We start from the raw sequence: 21,100 nt of genomic DNA on the forward strand, positions 1-21,100 counted from the left end.
GCTCTTGCTGGGTCTTGGCAAGGGCGAGTGACTGCACACAGAGCCTCTGGTACCTTGGCCATCAGACCTCCACACTTCTTCCCCCAGAGCCAGGCTCTCTGGTCTGCACCTGAAATTCCAGAAGACCTGACCTTCTTGATATGTTGTCCCCAAGTCTCATCTTCCTTTCAGATCCTAGTTCCCTCTGTCCCAGGTCCTTTGCTGTCCCTAAGACATCATTCCAAGTGATATCCTAAGACATCATTCCCAAACAGAGTCATTTAAAAGGAAGAAATCTGAATTGGCAGTAACTGTGGCAGAGGCCCCTGAGGTCCCACCAAACCCCCTTGAGAAAGGGCACCCTGGGTGGCCAGTGTTCCTCCCCAGCAGGCCAATGACTCTTTGCAATGCTGGGTGACCTTGCTGTTCACATTATTGATGGGCCCTATTTGGCGCCACCACTCCACCCCTAACATAAAGAGAAAGGGGCGCCAGGAGGCCTGAGAAGTTTGGTTAGGGCTCCAGCCTGCATTTGTATCTAGGGTCCTCTTTGTACCCCTGACCCAGAGAGAGGCTGAGGTATGGGATCCAAATGGTCATAGGCGACCTCGGGCCTTCTGGCCAGGAATGATGAAGATTGGGAGCTATGGGGAACTATGGTTCTCTGGCCCTCGGCCCCCTACCCTCCTACTCTTGGAGGGCGGAGAGGATGCAATTTCCCTGGTCATGGGAATGGCTGGACCCGGCTGTCTTGGACACAATGGCTTGGCCAGAGCACGTGGGCGAGCCCAGGAGACTGGCTCGGGTTTGCGGCTTCCTGGGAGGAAGTGAGGCATTGTTTCGGGGGTTGTGTGGGCCCGCTGGAACTCTGCACAATGCAGGGAACGGTGGGTGCCAGGTCCAGCCCACCGACAATCGGGAACTTGTTTATTGCTTTAATGACCCCACGGTGGATCCACCTGGAAACAGACCTGCTAATGAGCGGAGACAGAGCTGGCACAGCCCCAAGGGAAGCCTGTCGGGCCAGCTCCCCTGGAGGCGCTAAGGGTGTGTGGTCTGAGACTGGGAGAGCTGGGAAGTAATAAGGCCTGGGATCTGTCTGGGAAAACCACAGCGAGATCTGATGCTTCTCCATCCTGATCTGCCTCTTCTGGGTCATGACAGGGCAGAGTGGGGGAAGGGGCCAAGACATTGAGAATGGAAGGCACGATTGAGCTTCCTATGGCAGCTTCTGCTCCAAACTGCTGGTGACCTTGACCCAACTGTCAAAGCTTTCTGGGCCTCAGCATCCCCATCTTTCAGGAAGGGATACCCAACTCATTCCTGCTGTCTTCCCACTTTCCCAGGGTGTTGAGAGGCTAAGGTAAGATCAGACACAGCAACTGCTTTGAACTTCTTGGAAGAGAAACCCTTTTAGACATCAAGGCTTTACACTGTTTGCTTCTTTCCCTTGTGGCTAGAACCTGGGAGCTTGGGGAGATGTACTGTCTGAGACTTGGTTTTCCTAGACTGTTTGTCAGACACCTGCCAGGGGCTGAGACTAAATTAAAAACTGCCCCTGCATCAAGGACGTCTGGGAGCCAAAACTGGGCAGCATAGGAGGGGCTATGCTACGCTGGAGCCAGCTCATGCCAGCGCACAAGAGCCAAACACTAAATGTTCAGGAATGTTAAATCCATCGGTAGCTTCAATCAGCCACGATAGGAGTCTTTACACCATAAAAATTAGCAGTCTCTACAAGCCAGGGCCTTTATTTTTTTCTTAAGGGCTAGTTTTCCAGCCCGAGTGTGTGGAAGGCTCACTCAGTGCTGCTGTGACCCTGCTCAACTCCCCACCCCGATCTCACCAAGCAGATGCTGCTCGTTTGCTCTGGGACACAGACTACCCCCCCTTTGACACCCACACACCCGGCCCCAGAGCCTGGAGGCCTGAGAGGGTAAGAAAAGCGGGCCAGGGCAGGCAGCAGTGGGGCAGGGGTGACTAGTGAGATGGAGGGTTCTGGACTCCAGTGCTACAGCTAGGACAGCCGTCTCTCCTGTCCCATGTACCGAGATCTCAGGGTCTGGAAGCCAAACCAAAGCTCCAGATGGGTGATGAGGCCTGCTGCTGCTCTGGTGTCCCTGTGCCCTAGTTCAAAAGCAACAGAGGTGGGGATGGAGACCACATGAGCTGGACATCTCAGGCATTTATGAGGAACTTACAGGAGCATGACTGAGATCTCCTTAATTATTTAGGAACTTGTTTGTTCGCTTGTGTTTCGGGGCCTAATTTTAACCCAAGAAGTTTCTTTAGTGGCCGAAAATAGACGACCATGGATTCTGCCCACGGCCTCTGACCACGGCAGGCAGTGCAGAGTAAAGCTATGAAGTGGGGGAAGGAAGCTGCCGGTGACCTGGGGCAGGTCAAGGGGACAGCTCAGGGCCTGCAAGCCAAGATACCCGGGCTCCGGTTCTGGCTCTGCCATTTGGTCCAGGGCACATCACCCAGTCCCTGGGGGCTCCCTTTCCTTGTCTGCAGGCCACCAGGAGGGGCTCCGACTACCCGGATCCTGATCCTACTCACATCCTCTGATCCTGAATCCATTTCTTTTTTTCTTTTTTTTTTTTTTTAAGATTTTATCTATTGATTGATTGGAGACACAGAGAGAGAGAAAGAGGCAGAAACAGGCTCCATGCAGGGAGCCCAACGTGGGACTCGATCCCAGGTCTCCCGGATCACGGCCCTGGGTGAAGGTGGCACTAAACCGCTGAGCCACCAGGGCTGCCCTGCCCTTTTTTTTTTTTCTCTGTCTCTAAGTGGGTGACATGTAAGCACGAGACTTTTCTCTTTCAGTGAATAGCGACTTGTGCCCTAGGGTGTCTTTCAAGTTAAGGCATTTGTTTCAGAGTCCAGGAGGTCCGGGGCTTAAATCTAGACTCTTGCCTCTCACTAGGTGTGTGACCTTAGGGCAGGTTCTTCTCCAATCCTGCCGCCTCCTCCGAGAGAGAAGACTGATTAGAGAGCCCTCAACTCAGACTTGAGGGAATGAAATGGGGGAGTTGGTGTAAACTCTCAGCACAGACCGTGGCACACAGCAGGCATGGAATAATGGTAGCTGTGCTCGGCCCTTCACTCCACGGGGTACTGCTCCCTAAAACAGGACACTGGAGGGCCCAGGAGGGACCTGCCACTTAAAAGAGGTAGGAGACCTTGAATCCCCTGTTGGGGTAGCCAGGCATCACCCCGCAATCTTACTAGGGGATTTCAACTCAGCAAGTGAAAATCACAGCCTCCCGGAGGAGACCCCATATTGTCACAAGGAAATGCATAATTGATCTGAGGTGGAAAGGCGGAGCACTCGGGTTCTGGTTTTGACTTGTCCTCAGCTCTTTTTTATGACATGTTGCTCATCTCTGCCCTCCCTCATCGCTCTGGACAAATGAGGTCATGCTGATGAGCAAAATGAAATCAGTAAAAATGTTTTAGAGTATTGCTATAAAATGTATTATTATCACAAATAATAATATAATTAATCTCCATGGCCTAGGACAGCCCTGGGAGATTTATTTGTGGGTTGGAGAATTTTCTTTTTCCCATTCTTTTCCAGGGGGGTTGTTTTTTGTTTTGTTTTGTTTTGTTTTTCCAGCAGGAGCCTCTGTGCCTTGGGGACAGAGTGGGGCTGAATGTCCAGTGTAGTCACAGTCCTGCCTTCCACCCTCCCACTCGTCCCTCCACTGGGAAATCTAAATATATTTTTAGGGAACCTCATTCCTCCCGCTCCGGTTTCCTTTCCAGGGCATGCCTGGGAAAGCTGTCAGAACTTGGGAGTGAGGGCTGCTGTAGGGACGTGCCTGAGCACTTCTCTTCTCTGACCCTGGGCTTTGGTCCTCAGGAAAGCTGTTCCCAGCCTAGGGAGGCCCAGGGACTGAGATGGCCCAGAGAGACAAAAGGTGTGGCAGTGACAAGGAGGGTGAGAAATGCAATAAAGCCATTGGTTGGATGGGGAGGGGAGACACAACTGTCAAGGCCCCCAAAAGAAAAGGGAGTCACCAGCTCAGTCACTGTCCCCAGGTCCACCTTGGATGGGGCTGAAGGCTGGACTCCAGGCTCCAGGGCAGGTCAGCGAAAGCTTCAGCAAGCTGGGGGTGGGGCAGGCGCTGACCCAGGCTCCCCTGGGAATGGGATAAATAATCTTCAGCTGCAACAATAAAGATCAATTATGACCTAATCGCCCAGCCCAATTCCAAAGGCCCAGGGGGTGGGTCTCTTTCTGCCCGTCCCTCCAGGTTTAATTATCTGAAGAGTCTTTGGACTTTGGGAAACCCCGAAAGGAAGGAAGATCTGCAAATAATTAAGCCAGGGAATGGCCTTCACCAAAGAGGCGTCTATGGGCGTGGGGCAGGGGGCAGGGGATGTGGCAGGTCCCCCCTGGGCGCATCTGTGTGGGTTGGGCACGGGGTGGGGACAGAGAACCAGGGCAGAGGAAGGGAGGCCGCAAGAGCTCCGTGGCCAAGAAGGGAGGAAGCCGGAGTGCGCCCCACACGCATCCTGGGCCCCGGAAGGCAGACACAAGAGGAAGCTGCCCCCTGAGGACCCTTCTCACCCGGGAGTTCCCCTCCGTGTTGGTGGCACCTGCGCAAACACTAGAATCATCGCAGTATCTCTGAAGGACTAAAACGCAAACAGCAGCAAGCAGACCAGCGTGATTGTTGCCCTGGAGGCTGCGGAGTCCTGGAAAGCATCTGCCCTTGCTCCCGCTGCCCTGACATGTCACCTTTAGGGTTCGGCTGTCTCTCTCTGACACCAGCCTGACAAAGTTCTGCCTGGCAACAGGCTGTCCCCTGTTGGTTCCGTGTGGCACACGCGCCCAGCCCGCGTGCTGCCCCACACGCACCCCCAAAGGCATGCACACCTGCAGCGGCGCCGCAGCTCAGTCTCGCCCAGGACCGGGCTGCACGCTCTGCTGGGCCGGGCCGGCGCGGGCCTGCTGGCTCTCAAGGAGGAGTTCTGGGGTTGCAACTCATTTGGCCTGGTTCTTTGTTTCTTTTTTAAGATTTTATTTATTTCTTCAGGAGAGACACAGAGAGGCAGAGACACGGGCAGAGGGAGAGGCAGGCCCCCTGCGGGGGAGTCCAGGGACCCCAGGGTCACCACCTGAGCTGAAGGCAGATGCCCAACCTCTAAGCCCCCCCCCCCGGTACCCATAAGGACCCTCATGTGATCCGCATTTCTCTCCCACCATGTTGTCCCCCGATTCCTGCCTAACCCCTTTGGAACCACAGCTTATTAGCACCCCAAAGAACAGTAGAAGCCATCAAACCTATTTTACAGATGGGGAACGTGAGTGTTCTCTGTCTGCCCAAAGCTGCCTCTCTAGACTCCCATTTGCCTTCTGAATGAATTTTCACACTCTTTTGCCCGCTGGGTTTACCTTTATTAATGATAGTCCAACACGTGCCCCCGGGGTCATATGGTTCATAACACGGTGATGGAGGCTCAGCCTGGATCAACCATGTGCCCAAAGCAGCCCACCGGAGAGGAAGACAGAAGCGAGTTGCCTGTGAGCATGAGGCCCATCCCCCGCTCCGGCATTGAGGTACTACTGTGTTTTAAAATCACCTTGGTGGATTTATATATTAGTGTTCTTTTCTATTTTAAAAATGCTTTCCCATTGTGCTTTGGCTCACTGGGGCAATGCTGTTCTCCTGGTTGTGCCGATAGTCTTTTCAATCAAAAACAAACAAAAAAATCCACGTTTCTATTTCTTTATATATCTCTGCTTTTTCAGGAAAATAAATATTTGTTGAAGTAGAAAAATTTTTGAGAAAAATGATTTTGTACCTAGTGTATTTTGCTGTTATTGTTGTTAAATACGTGCTTTCGGTGACAGGGCTTTTGTTCTGAGAAAGGGCTTTTTATGTTAGGGGTAGAGGGACGTTGTGCATCGAGGGGGCTGTGTTGGGAGTTTCAAAGTGGGAGAGTCTTAAATCATACAAGCCAGCAGTCGCCTCTCTTCTTTCTCTTCTCGTCCACTTTGTTTCTGCCTCCTAATTCACATATTCCGCCCCTATCACCAATGCCATCCTCCTACCCCAGCAACTTGGCCTTCCAGCCACTATGTGGTAGGAGAATAAGGCAGACGGTGATGGGGATCCCCGGGTGGCTCAGCGGTTTGGCGCCTGCCTTTGGCCCAGGGCGTGATCGTGGAGTCCCGGGATCGAATCCCACGTCGGGCTCCCTGCATGGAGCCTGCTTCTCCCTCTGCCTGTGTCTCTGCCTCTCTCTCTCTCTCTCTGTGTCTCTCATGAATAAATAAATAAAATCTTAAAAAATAATAATAAAAGTAAAAAGACAATTTCCAGGTGCCAACAATTCACCAGCCTCTCTCAGGAATCAGTTCACACATTGGGTTTTACTTAGGTGCAAACAGTAATGTACATGGGGTACAGAATGAATTCCACCCCTTCCTCAGCTAGCAGGGAGCCGGGCCCTAGGGCTAAGGATGCAGTGTGGCTTCAGGCCAATCCCAGGCACCTGTCACAGGGCCTTTCCCTGTCTTGTGACTCATCTTACTGAGGCCACAGGGCCAGAGCTCTGTCAGGTCCTCGGGGATGCAACAGTGAAGGAATCATAGCCCGGGACCTCCAGAGTCCAGCAGCCGGCAGAGAATGACACTTAGATGATCGATCACACCAATGGATGGCAAATGTTATGGTGGGAGAAGCTCTTAAAAGATAAATAAGTAGGGACGCCTGGGTGGCTCAGCGGTTAAGTGTCTGCCTTCAGCCCAGGGCCTGATCCTGGAGACCTGGGATCGGGTCCCACGTTGGGCTCCCTCCAGGGAGCCTGCTTCTCCTTCTGCCTGTGTCTCTTCCTCTCTCTGTGTCCCTCATGAATAAATAAATAAAATCTTAAAAAAAAAAAAAAAGATGTATAAGTCTTGGGGCATCTGGATGGCTCAGTTGGTTGAGCATCTGGATTTCAGCTCAGGTCATGATGTCAGGGTTGTGAGATGGAACCCCACATTGGGCTCCAGGCCCAGTGGGGAGTCTGCTTGGGATTCTCTCTCTTCCTCTGCCATGGCCCCCCATCATGAACTCACCCATGTGAACTCTCTGTCTTTCTCAAATAAGTAAGTCTTGGGGCGCCTGGGTGGCTTAGTGGTTGAGCATCTGCCTTTGGCTCGGGTCATGATTCTGGGTCCTGGGATCAGGTCCTTCATTGGGCTCCCTGCAGGGAGCCTGCTTCCCCCCTCTGCCTTTGTCTCTGCCTCTATCTGTGTGTCTTTCATGAAGAAATAAATAACATCTTTAAATCAATAAATCAATCTTAAAAAAAAAAAAAAGAATGTATTGGTCTTCACCAAAAGAAGAAGGGGAAAGAGCATTCTAGGAGAAAGAACAATATGTGAAACAGGATGCCTGAAAAAAAACTTCAAGAAGTTTGGGAAGACAGGAACGACAGCTATAAAGAAGTAGCAGCAGGACACAGAGCTCTCTGGGCTCCTTTATTTATGCCAAGCTCCCTCTTTCATGGAGCTCCTATTCTAGTGGGGAGACAGATAACAAAAACCCAACCAACATATCAGAGCGAGAGATGCTGAGCAGAGAATTACTGCAGGAAGATGTGAAAATAAGTGACAGAGGCACTACTTTGGGTTGGGCAGCCAGAAGAAACTTGCTGGAGAGCTGGATAAGGAAGTCAGGCAGAGAGAACAGCTACAGAAAAGGCCCCAGGCAGCAGGGCTGTTTAAGGACGTTTGAGATTGCTTTAAGAGATGTCATCAGTCATTCTTTCCATCCTCTTGTAATAGATATTGCTGCATAACAAATGACCCCAAAAGTCAGTAACTTCCAACAACAAACATACCTCACAAAGTTTCTGAGGATCAGGATTCTGGAAGCGGCTCCACAGGGTGTTTCTCTACCACGTGGGCTTCTCCACAGGGTCACTCACAGCACCACTGTTTGCTTCTCCCACAGGAAGAGACAGAGAGACAACATACCCCAACTAGTGGCCATAGTCTTTGATGAGCTGCCTCAGAAGTGGTGCAGCATCACTTTTGCTGTGTGCTCCCGGTACGGCATGCAAGGGACTATGCAGAGGTGTGATTCTCAGAAGTCGTGAGCTGTGGGGGCCAAACTAGAAGCTGGCTATTTCTGCCCTCTGACTCCTAATGTTTACATCCCTCTGGCAGACAAAAATATGCTCCGTCCCCCATCCCAAGAAACCCTCAAAAGTCTTGCTTCATGGCAGCACCAGCTATAACTCATCATCTAAATCAGCTATAGGTGCAGATAAGGCTCCTTGGGTGTAGTTTCTTTATTTTTTCTTTCTTTTTTTTTTTTTAAGATTTATTCATTTTATTTTAATTTTTATTTATTTATGATAGTCACAGAGAGAGAGAGAGAGAGAGAGAGAGAGAGGCACAGACACAGGCAGAGGGAGAAGCAGGCTCCATGCACCGGGAGCCCGATGTGGGATTCGATCCTGGGTCTCCAGGATCGTGCCCTGGGCTAAAGGCAGGCGCTAAACTGCTGCGCCACCCAGGGATCCCGATTTATTCATTTTAGAGAGAGAGTGCAAAAGCAGGAGGAACAGAGAGAGAGAGAGAGAGAGAGAGAGGGAATCTCAAGCAAATTAGGCAGGGAGCATGGGGCCCAACTTGGGGCTTGATTCCATGACCCTGAGATGATGACTTGAGCCAAAACCAAGAGTCAGACGCTTGACAGACTGCACCACCCCAGCATCAACAGGTGTAGTTTCTTAAAAGGACTCCCATGAAAGGCTCCTCTTGACCAGCTAAACAAAGAGATGAGTTATCTGCTCCCACCACACCCTGTGTACAATGCAGGAGAGGCATAATATAGCTGCTAAATACATTCTTGTTCAAAAGGGGGAAGGTGGTCCATAACAATTCTGAAATCTAACCAGGCAGATGGAATAATTCTCCATAGCTCTCGGCTCTCCCCTCTGAACTCTTGGTTCTGACCTCTGTGTCATCCCTCTGTTTCCATGAAAGTTAGCCTGTGTTTTCTCAGCTTGCCTCCTGCCAATAGAATTTTGAGAGTCCAGAGGGTTCTTTTCAATTTTGTATTGTCTCAATAGTGCACGAAAACACTTAGGGAAAAAAAAATCAGCCCAGAGCCTAGACTATAAAACATGTTCAGTAACGGTAGCAATTATTACTAAAGGGAGGTGTGGTATGTAGAACAATGGCCCCTAAGGATGTTCACGTCCTACTCCCTGGAAACTATGAACAGGTTTCCAACATGGCAAAAGGGACTTTGCAGATGCGACTAAAGTAAAGATCTTGGGACGGGAAGAGAATCTTGGATTATCCAGGTAGGCCCAATGTAAATCATAAGAATTCTTATAAGTGAAAGAAGGAGGAGGGTCCCTGGCTGGCTCAATCAGAAGAGCATGTGACTCTTGATCTCAGGGTCATGTTTTCAAGCCCCACATTGGGCATAGAATCACTTAAGTAAATAAACACATTTAAAAGAGAGAAAAGAAAGAAGGGGGCAGGATGTTTAGAGAAGGAGATGTGAGGGGACGCCTGGGTGGCTCAATGGTTAAGCACCTGCCTTCAGCTCAGGGCGTGACCCCGGAGTCCCAGGATTGAGTCCCACGTCGGGATCCCGGCATGGAGCCTGCTTCTCCCTCTGCCTGTGTCTCTGCCTCTCTGCGTCTCTCATGAATAAATAATTTTTTTTTTTTTTTAAAAGGAGATGTGAGGACACTACAGAGTTTGGGTGAAGTGATTGCTGGCCACAAGGGGCCATGAGCCAAGGCATGCAGGTGGCCTTGGGAGGTGGGAAAAGACAAGTAAATGGATTTTCCCTAGAGCTTCCAGATGGAATACGGCTCTGCCAACATCTTGAGTTTAGCCTAATAAGAGCTGTTTTGGATTTCTGGTCTCCAGAACTGTAAGATAATAAATTTGTGATGTTATAAGCCACTAGGTGGTAATTTGTTTTAGCAGCAATGGGAAACTACCAGAGTGGGTATTAGTGCCACCTTCCAAGTGCCACCATGAAGGTATGAAGGAGTAGGAAAAGATTGGGGGAAATGATTTATGTTAGAGACATGTTAATCTTTTAGAGCCCAGGTGCAGGTGTGCAAGGAATAAACAGCTAGGTATTTGAGGCTGGAGACCAGGAGAGAGAGGTCTGGGCAGGGGAAAGAGAACAGGGTTTCAGGGGATAGGGAAGTTATAAAAATGAATGAAGAATGAGAGGGAGAAGAGGTGGAGGATAGAGGATGCCTGGAGGGCAGGCCAAGGAGGAAAAGAGAGGAGCCCTTGAAGGAGAGAGAAGGAGCACTTAGCAAGGATTAGCAAGGGGATTAGCATCCCCTTACAAGGTGGTAAAGTGATAACATAGTGAAGACTCTAGTTCCCTTTTGCTTATTCCCTGGGGTCTGCTCTTTATTTTCTGTGTTGTTTGAATCAGGAGAGTTCGTCTGGAAAACCTCAGGAGATGGGGTGTTATAGCTCCCAGGATCCCAGGGAAGAAGGATGGGGGAAGAGCAGACAAAGCATGCCTCGGCAGCTGCTGTACCATCATCCTGGGAGTGAGGCCCAAGGCCGGGCTTGTGTCTCAGGAGCACCCTTTGGGATCCTTAGAGAATAGAGGAGCAGAGGGACATCAAAGCACAGCTGTCTTTTTTACTTCTTTGGCACTCTGCCCAGGGGCCTAGATTTATCCTGAGCTGAGTGAACAATGCTTTGCTCTTCTTTTGGGGACCAGATGAGGCCAAAGTGGGGCAATGCACACAGAAATAGGAAGTCCAGGCCATGCTGGGGAAGGGGAGAGGTCATTCCAGATACTTCCATCCCTAAACAGAGGGCCTTAGTGATGCATCTCACTGTTCAACTGGAAGGGCTAAGGGGCCCCTTTAAGCTTTCTGGCTTTGAAAACATCCACAAACAAGTTTATCACTTAGGAATGCTTTCCAATGATAAGAGACAGAAAAGCCAACTAACAAGGGTTTACACGAATTGGGATTTATTCTTCTTCCATAACAAGAAGCCTGGAGAAAAAAAAAAAAAAAGAAAGAAAAAACAAGAAGCCTGGAGGTTGTCCGTAGCTGGAGTTGGTTTAGGGCACTGTAATATTAGCGACAGTATCTTATATTTTCCTTGGCCTTTCTCCCAGAGTCACACTATGGACACATAGTTGTGTGATATTATCCCACAGCTCCAGGTATCATATCCCCATTCCAGGTGGGCAACAGGAGGAAGGGATGGTGCCAGACGCATCTCTCCCAGCCATTAAAGAAACAAGGGTCTCTCAAAAGCCAAACAGGGGGATCCCTGGGTGGCTCAGTGGTTTGGCGCCTGCCTTTGGCCCTGGGCGTGATCCTGGAGTTCCGAGATCGAGTCTCGCGTCGGGCTCCCTGCATGGAGCCTGCTTCTCCCTCTGCCTGTGTCTCTGCCCCCCCCCCCATGTCTATCATGAATAAATGAATAAGATCTTAAAAAAAAAAAAAAAAGCCAAACAGGTTTTTGCTTATGTCTAATTAGCCAGGACATTGTCAAAAGTCACCTACAGCTACAGAAGACAAAGAGTGTGGTTTTAGTTTTTCCAGGGAGGAAGAGAGGTTTGGGATGGGTGTGGGGTGAGCTGTTCTATAAGAACGGAATGCTTGTTGACTCAACTTGCTTCTCCTAAAGGAGATATTTTGTTCCATTTGAGGGCAGCTAGAGTATAAGGGACCCCATACCCACCACTAGCCAGACATCATGTGGCCAGGCACTTGACACCAGATGATGCATCCCACTCATGCCTCCTTCTCAGGGTGGAGGTGGGGTTCCTATCTTATAGAACCACCCCTGAAAGAGAAGGAGGAGATGTCTGTCTTAACTTCCAAGTCCTAAAACTTAGGGCTGTTATTTTTTAGGTCAAAGTTGACTTCAGTTGACTCAGAGAGGAAGAAGTCAAACCAACTGTCTGGGATGGTGACTAGTTCCCACCTTCCAAGCAGCTGCTAGGCCTTGGTAAGACAGTTGGCACCCCGGCCAGGAGGACATGAGGGAGTACACCCCTCGCAGTCAGCTCTGCCTCTTTCCTGCTGCCTTCACCCCAGACTTGTTTACACCTGGTCTGGGTTGTTTACTCGGAGTTAGGGCCTTCCCCCATTCATCTCTCTCACCTGCTGATGGACTATCTCTGAAGCTATGTTGACACCCACCTCCTCCCTGCCCACCCACAGACTGCCCACCCCACTGCTGCAGGCTGGCAGGGAGACTCGCCTTCCTAACCGCAGACTCTTGCCGGGCACACACATGATCCTGGCAGGACTCCCCAGAGCGATGGAAGCTATTAGATGTGGTGGGAGTGTATGGAAGGCAAGGCTCTCCTTACTGCCTCTGGGAGAGGACCAGGATTGGAGAAAAATCCAGACGGACCTTCAGGCATGACTCACACTTGGTGCTCAGTGGGTGTCTGCCCACATGAATAGGAAGATAGGCACCTGCCCATTGCCAAGAGTTCCCCGGGGGTCTCCTGCTGCTCCTGCTGAGCTACTAACGGGAGCTCCTCGGCACATGCTGCAGAAGCTGGGCCCTCACAGTGACATCACCCAGCAGTCTGGAGGCAGAGCTAGAGCAGGGCTTGGCCCCGCAAGAACATTGCATCTCCTGGTGATTAACGGACAGAGGTCACTCGCATCAACCCCATTTCCTGAATCCACACAGGCCTGGAGCAGGGGAGGGGTGCAGGGCAGGGGCAGGCTGATACAGGAAGAATTTTGAAAGGCCTGCCTTGGACCGTCTGCTGTGCTGGTGAGTGTAGGCAAAGGGGAGAGGGCCCTCTTAGGAGCTGTTGGTAGGGGTGCAAATTGGCGTAGTGTGCTGGTAGACAATTTGGTCCTACCTACCAGACTTTAAATGTGCTTGTGAGATGCTACGTATAATATTTCCACACACTTATTATGTTAACAAGGCTACTCTGAGTCTGGAGCAGGATTTGGGGCAATAGAGGGATCGGTGCTTCTTACTTCATGCACCTCTGTATTTGCCTTTCTTGTTGATGAGCATACATTACCTTTTTTTTTTTTTTTTAGGATTAATTTATTTATTTATGATAGACACAGAGAGAGAGAGAGAGACAGGCAGAGGGAGAAGCAGGCTCCATGCAGGGAGCCCGATGTGGGATTCGATCCCGGGACTCCAGAATCGCGCCCTGGGCCAAAGGCAGGCGCCAAACCGCTGAGCCACCCAGGGATCCCATATATTACCTTTCTAATTATGAAAATAGCGTTACCACCATCTCCTAGTTCAGATGTATTATCAGTAGAGGTAAATACATCATGACCCTGGGGGAGAATTCTGGCCTGGAGGCTCCTGTTCCACAGATAGGAGTTTTTAAGAGTCCAGAGGGTCACTGGGGACGAGACATGACTGGCAAGGGGACGTCAGAGTCCAGTCAGAGAGGGCAGGGTCCAGCCTTTTCTGCTTGGGCTGCCTCAGGGCTCTCCCCTGAGCCCAGGCCCCCAGTACCCAGTTTATTAAGGTGAAGAAATAGCAAATGGGAAGAGAAGAATATATATATATAGCCGCCCATAAAAAAAGATAAAGTAAATTAAAAGAAATAAAAAGATAATTAAAATGATATAAAAAGCAGTGTGCAGCTAACTGATGAAAAGGACTAAAATAAGCCTCAGCTCAGCCCACAGCTCTCCTGCAGCCACACAGCCCTGAGGTTGCCAAGCGCAGACACTGGTCCCTGAAGGGGCAGAGGGGACCCTGGTGTCCTTGCTGCACTGACCTGAGAGGCCAGCCAGGCCGGGGAGGCGGGCCCTCCATTTGTGCTTTGTGCTCCCTCCCTGCTCATCCGGTGGCACTGTTCTGGCAAAACCTGTGGGAAGGCTTGAGACCCTTTGGGGGTGGGGGGGGCACTGGGATGTGGAAACACCAAACTTGGACCGAACTCCAACCTTTGAGTCCCCCACAGCCTCATTCTCACCTGCTTCCTGCTTCCCAGGCCTGCCTTTCTCTTCCTCAAAGAAGCCTGCTTCCAGGGAGTCTCCAGGGCCCCAGAAAGCACTCTCAAGCCTACTTCTCCCAGGCCTCCATTCTCTCTGGGGGTCTGCCCCTTCCTAGGACAATTGACAGAATGTGCAACCACCCTTAGGACACAAGTCTAGGACTCGGCCTCGCTCTGAGGAGGGTGTTTAACCAGCCCCTCTCCCCATCAGTGCATTTCCCAAAGTCAGGGTTCTTCCCCCTGGCGAAATCCGCTCCCTGCTCTGGGTCTAAGGTTATGCGGGTCTGGCTGCTACAGGCCTCTCTGCCAGGTGGGGGAGAGTACAGTACCTGGCCTTATCTCTGGCTGCATGCTCTCTGTGCTCCAAGGAGCAACACTAGCATAGAGCCACATCCTCACTCCTCCTGGACCTAGGGAACAAGGCCTTCTCCATCCCCAAGAAAGGACATCGCTGCACCTGGTGGAAAGCTGAAACACGCGCCACTGCATCCTCACCCTGGAGTATTCCTGAGCACATAAAAGGATGAAGAGCACCTACCTGCAAGTGGGGACAGGGAAGGGCATCTATGCCGGGTCAAGGACCCTGAGGGCAAAGAAATATTTTAACCAGAAATAAATCCCCGCCACTTAGGGAACAGCCTCCTATTTGAGACTGGGTGTTTCCAAAGGCTTCAAAAACCTGAGGACGGGGATCCCCGGGTGGCTCAGCGGTTTAGCTCCTGCCTTTGGCCCAGGGCATGATCCTGGAGTCCCGGGATCGAGTCCCACGTCGGGCTCCCTGCATGGAGCCTGCTTCTCCCTCCTCCTGTGTCTCTGCCCCTCTCTCTATATATCTATCATAAATAAATAAATAAATCTTAAAAAAAAAAAAAAAACCTGAGGACGAATTAATTCTTGGTCAAGCCTTGAGCTGAAGGGGCACCTGGGTGGCTCAGGTGGTTAAGTGTTGAGCGTCTGCCTTCAGCTCAGGTCATGATCAGGGTCCTGGGATCGAGCCCCACAGCAGCTGGTCTGCAGACTTCGTGCTCAGCAGAGCCTGCTTCTCCTGCTCCCTCTGGCCCTCCCCCTCACTCATGTGTGCTCTCTTTCTGTCTCTCTTCTCTCAAGTAAAAAAAAAAAAAAAAAAAAAGTCTTGAGCTTAAATTGTGAGAGCTCCCCACCACCCAGAAATCTCCTCAGGGAGAGAAACTCTCCCAAGTACAGAGCAATCGGGCTCTGAGGGAGGGGTGGGGGTAAATGATCACTGCTTGCTCCTCCAAACCACAGGGTCTTTTCTCAGCTTCTACAAAATAGCACAATAACAATAAAAACAGAAAGATAAGACAAGATAAAAGAATGTAATATAAAATTATAAGGGACAAAATAGAAATAAGGAATAATCAAGAGAAGTAAAACAGAACTCAAGGACCAACAGATTAAAAGGATAAAAGAAAGAAATGAGCTTTAAAATTATATAAAAAATTTAATAAAATAAAATAAAATAAAATAAAATAAAAAAATAAAAAAATAAAATTTAATCAACAATTTATAAGTCCAGGAGCTGAGGTTATAAAAACAAAGAAGGTTTATAATAGTCAGATGGGACAGGGCAATCAGGGAGCTAAGCAACCAGCTGCACACAGGAGTCTTCTCTTCTCACATAGGATCAGGGTTTGAGTCTGACTTAGCCAACTCCAGCATCCCCTCCGGACTGGATCTCATTGCTCAAACATTGTTGGACCTTTGTTTCTGATTTTTGCTGATGCCCATACCATGATAGTCACCCCCTCTTTCTGCCAGGGTTTCCCGAAGCAAATTTGATTGGGAACTAGCATACTATAGGTCTACAATGCCAAGTTCTGAATTCTGAAACAGCAAAAGCCCTGAAAACCAAACAAGTCATCTTTTATTTGGAGGCATGGCCCAATCTGGCCTGAACTCATTTGGTGGAAAAACCTGACCTGAAGGGAAGCTATTTCTAGGATGAGCATTCATACATTTCCTTGCAGAAACATGCATGCATCTGGTTACAGGGGACTTCTGCACACCCAGCCTACGGAGTTGGGTAATAACAGCACGTGCACTTCACATCTCTGTTTACCATATTTCTGAAATCCTGAAACACATCTGGCCCCAAGATTTCAGATAAGAGTTTGTAGACCTGATGAAAATTCTCCACCAGGTATAAGAATGGCTATATATGTAAGTATCTATTTACATCACGGAATATTATACAGCAATGACAATGACTTGTCTACATTATATGCAGCATCATGTTGACAGAAAGAAGCCTGACACAAAAGCATATGTGTTGGAAGGCTCATGACCACGTTATTTGTGTGTGTTCATCTCTTAAATTCTATTTATATGAAGTTCAAATACAAGAAAGCTGCTCAGGTAGGATTCTCTCATCAAATATAGGCCAGTACTCTGGTTACCTCTTCCGCCTTGGAGCCTCGGCTGAGCCCCGTGGAGAATGTCCTGCTGAGCATCCCCGTGCTCATGGCCCTGTCACCAGCACAGGACCAGTCTGCTGTGCTCCCTCCCTTCCTGCCTTCTTCTCTCAGCCTTTGTCTCCAGCCCCTCTTTGCTTTCCCTGGGTGGAGTACTCATGGGATGGTGGCAATCTTGCCTTTTCATGCCTTTGTCCCAACTCCATTTGGGGTCCCTCTCCACCCTCTTCCCTGGCCATTCACATCAGTGTTTTATCTTCCTTCGTTCCCTCTCCTCCTTGGCTAACAGGGCTGCTGATCCCCACGCAGTCTGCTCTCTTCCTGTCCTTGTGTCTCCACCGTCTGATCCTTGGGATCAGCTGGCTTTGGGCTTTTGTTTGGGCCGTAGGGCTTTCTCTCTGACTCTGCCTCTCTGTCCCACCACCCTCCCTTCCTTCCCCCTCATCTCGATGTCTTTTGTGGGACATGCACTTTTATCTCCCTTTGATTTGCTCTCTCCTCTTTGTAGAAGAAGAATAAAAGGCTCAGCTAATTGTAGCAGGAGGGCAGTGACGCCCCATTCCCCTTCCCGGCATCTTCCCCACCAGGCCGAACAGGAAGGGAAATGAGGGCAATTCAGACTCCCACCTGCTCCGGAGTCGGCTCCGGGTCTCTCTCCCCCGTGGGCTCTTATCCCCAGTTTTCTCAAGGGGAGATGACCCAGTGCTGGAGCCCCTCACACTACCTCCACCAAGTCTCCCTGGACCCACCACTCATCCATTTATGTCGTCACTGAACGCTGGTGTGTGCCAGCCATCAAGGAAGGTGCTCGGTGCAGGGGGTGAACAGGACAGCTGTGCAGTCTCTGAGTTCACAAATCATAGCAATAAAGTGAGTCAGGGGTGTGATAGGGAACTTACTTCAATGTCTCTACCAGGGGACCTGAACTCAGAATGGCGGCAGGGACCATCACTGAGGAAGTGATGTCTAAATGACTTGCAGGAGTTAGTCAACTGGGAGTGAGAAGATAAGCAGGTCCTAAACAGACAAAATATTTAGTCTAATGACACGACAACATGAAGTGAAATTCACTGTATGAATTTATGGCACATAAGCTGCTGGAGACCGATGATAGAGTCTTGCAAGGAGCTTGGAATTTATCCTAAGGATACAGGGAAGTCATGAAAGTGTTTTGAATGGAGATGTCACAGATCATATTTGTGTTTGGGGTGGGGTGGAGAATAGAGCAAGATTAGAGGAAGGGTTAAGAGGTGTATTCATTTTCTATTGCTGCCATAACAAATGATCACACGTTTAATGACCTAAACAACACAATTATATTATCTTATAGTTCTGGAGGCCAGAAGACCAAAGTCAGACTAAAGCTAAAATGCTGGCCACGCTTGTACCTTCTGGAGGTTGGAGTGGAAAAACCATTTCCTTGTCTTTTCCAGCTTCCAGAAGCCACCTGCATTCTTGGAGTCATAGCCCCTTCCACCTTCAAAGGGCACCTTGCAAATCTCTGCTTCCATTGGCACATTCCCTCCCATATCTGACCTTCTTGCCTTTCTCTTATAAGGAGCCTTGTGATTATATCAGGCCAATTTGAATAATCCAGGATAACCTTCCCATCTCGAGAGCCTTAATTTAATCACATATGCAAAGTCCCTTATACCATGTAAGGTGGAATAGTCACAGGGTCTGAGGATTGGGATGTGGACATCTTTGGGGGATATTGTTCTGTCTAGCACCTAGGCTATTACGGTACTCAGGGAAGGACACAATGATAGCTTAAGCTGGATAGTAGCAGCGGAAACAGAGCCAAGGGAAACTTTAGGAAGGACACTAAATGTCGACTGACTGGATGCAGGAGATGAGGAAGGTGAAATAAGCAGGAATTGCTTCTAGCTCTCAGGCTCCAGCAACTAACCAAATGGCAATATCATTTACAGACAGAGAACACAAAAGAAAACTGTGTTCATTACAGGAAGTACGGTACAGGAGGAGAGGAGTTTGAGCTACCTCTCAGGCATCTAAGAAGAAATACCCCGAGTGAGGGCAGGTGGGCATTTATCTGGAGCCCAGAAGAAGGGTCTGCAAGGACCATAGAAGTTAGAAAAGGGATCAGCAAATTATGAACGACAGACTGGCAGCCAGTTGTACAAATAAAGTATTATTGGAACACAGTCAGGCCCATTCATTCATGCATTGTTCATGGGTGCTTTTGCACTTACAGCAACCAACTTGGATATTTGCAATAGAGAAGGTTTGGTCTAGTAAGCCATATGGCCCTATCATAAGGCATATGCCAATCCCTGGGTTGGAGAATCAGCAGCCCAAAGGTGGTACATAGAAAGCATAGGGTGAAAAAAAAAAAAAAAAGAAAGAAAGAAAGAAAGAAAGCATAGGGTGGCCCAGAGCAAACATGTGGAAGGAGAAGAACAGAGGCCCAAGAAAGCCAGGATTCAAGAAACAGGAGTAATGCAGAGAGCCATAGATGGACATTGAGAGTGAGTGGCTAGAGACATAGGGAGACAACCAGGAGAGCTGTGTTGTTCTTGCTATAGAAGACAAGTGTGGCAGCTTTAAAATATGTCCACAGGTTCTTTGCTTCTGTGGGGGGTCAGAATATGCCACCCCAAAACAAGCCACTTTGGCATAAGGATTATTTTGAGTTGAAGACAACTGAAAAACAGCAAACATCAGAAGGAAAAAAGGTAGGAAGGAAGGAAGGAAGGAAGGAAGGAGGGAAGGAAGGAAGGAAGGAAGGAAAAGAAAGGACTCTGCCCTCCCCCACTATTTACCTAGAAGCAGGCTTAGGCTCTTAATAACCAGAGACTCTTATCAGCCCAGAGACAGCCCAGAGAGGAATCTGCATGACAAAACTCACTGAAATAACCCTTATCTTCCATTAGCTTTCCCCATATATTTTCCTTCTCACAGTTTGCCACTCTTCGAAGCCTAAAACCCTTTCCTTTGGTTTGCCATTTCTCTACAAAGTACTGGTTTTTGTTAAGATGCTAGAAGCCTAAATTGTAACCAGTCCTTTGAATGATTCATCACTTTTCACTGTTTCTCCCTCATTTATGAGCTCTATGTGGGTAAATAAACTGTTTTTCTCCTGTTAATCTGCCTTTTGTCAGTCTAATTTCCAGGGCCCCAGGAAATGAACCTAAGAGGGGAGAGGGAAAAGTTGTCTTTTTTTTTTTTTTTTTTTTTTACGTCCTCTCCAATATTTCTCCCTTTAAAAGGTAGAGTCTAAGGATGCCTCAGTGGCTCAGGGGGTTGGGTGTCCAACTCTTGATTCCAGCTTTGGTTATGATCTCAGGGTCTTGATATGGGGCCCTGCATCAAGATTCTCAGCTCAGCAGGGAATCTGCTTGAGATTCTCTCCCTCTGCCCCTCTCCTTCTGTTTGTGCTCTCTCTTTCTCTAAAATAAATAAGTAATCTTTAAAAATAAATAAATAAAAGATGAAGTCTAATTCTCCTACCTTTGATGGTGGGCTAGACTTAACGACTCACTTATCAGAAATAGATTAAATTTTTTTTAAAGATTTTATTTATTTATTCATAGAGATGCAGAGAGAGAGAGAGAGGAGAGAGAGAGGCAGAGACACAGGCAGAGGGAGAAGCAGGTTCCCTGCAGAGAGCACGAGGTGGGACTCGATCCCGGGACTCTAGGATCATGCCCTGGGCTGCAGGCGGTGCTAAACTGCTGCACCACCGGGGCTGCCCCAGAAATAGATTCAAACAAAAATTGGCAATGTGTGAATTTGGAGACTAGATCATAAAAGGACTACACATTCTTCCCCTTTCTTTCCAGAGGAAGTTATGCCATATTGTGAGGACACACAAGCTGCCTATGGAGACATCCACATGAGTAGCTGAGGCTTCCAGCTGAGAACCAGAGAGGACCTGGGGCTCCCTGCCAAAAGCCATATAAATGAGCCATCCTGGTAAATCCCCAGCACTATGCAAGCCTTCAGATGACAAGAGCCTCAGCCAACATCCCAACTATAACTACGTGAAAGACTCTGAACAAAACCACCCAGCTGAGATGCTTTTGGAATTCTTGACCTGCAGAAACCTTGAAATAAATATTTGTTTTAGGTGACTAAAATTTTGGTGTAATTTGTTACACAACGGATAACTAATACAACAAGGGAATAAATGTTTTAAGGAAAGCATAATCAATGTCAATGCAGCTCAGAGGTCAAGCAGAATTTAGCAGGCGGTGCCCATAGTTACCTTCTAGAGTGTGTTGAGTCCTATGGGATTGTAGGAGTCCCTTGGCCAGGAGGAGTACAGCTGTGTGAAGCTGGCAGTCATTTGTCTTTTTCACTTATGTAATGCTGGAGGGGAAGAAAAGAAAGGAGCATCTGGGAGCTGCTCTGGCATCAGTTCTCCCTTATAAGATAGTTTTGGCCCATTCCAATGTGAATTTGGAAAAGTCTTATTTTTTTTTAAGAAGGCACCAATCACAAGTCCTCCCTGGGCCTTTGGCCAGGAGGCTTATGAGTAAAATCAAATACATAAATGTTCTCTGCTACCTCTCTGAATTCATCTGGGTGAAGCTGACAACTGTTGATGACCTTATTATTTTCTGTAAATGATCCAAAGTGACTTATGTGTTTCAGTCAGTTATCACCTGACCACGCAACTATTGAAGAGGAAAGTGTCCCAGGAATCTTCCTTCAGTTTCTACTTCTCACCTAAAATTTGTCTCTCAGAAACATCAG

At 48.9% G+C, this 21,100-nt stretch overlaps 2 long non-coding RNA genes across 2 annotated transcripts; one reads left to right on the top strand and one right to left on the bottom strand.

Moving 5' to 3' along the window:
- Positions 1-1,714: 1,714 nt before the first annotated feature.
- Positions 1,715-4,229, bottom strand: LOC144307420 (uncharacterized). Its single transcript, XR_013374300.1, has 2 exons — positions 4,009-4,229; positions 1,715-2,106 (listed from the first exon to the last, which is right to left on the bottom strand). It is a non-coding gene; the product is annotated as an uncharacterized LOC144307420 (long non-coding RNA).
- Positions 3,582-10,118, top strand: LOC144307423 (uncharacterized). The gene is made up of 3 exons (XR_013374303.1): positions 3,582-5,554; positions 9,222-9,303; positions 9,687-10,118. It is a non-coding gene; the product is annotated as an uncharacterized LOC144307423 (long non-coding RNA).
- Positions 10,119-21,100: the final 10,982 nt, after the last annotated feature.

This window comes from Canis aureus, chromosome 38, assembly GCF_053574225.1.
Source record: "Canis aureus isolate CA01 chromosome 38, VMU_Caureus_v.1.0, whole genome shotgun sequence".
Taxonomy (NCBI): Eukaryota; Metazoa; Chordata; class Mammalia; order Carnivora; family Canidae; genus Canis; species Canis aureus.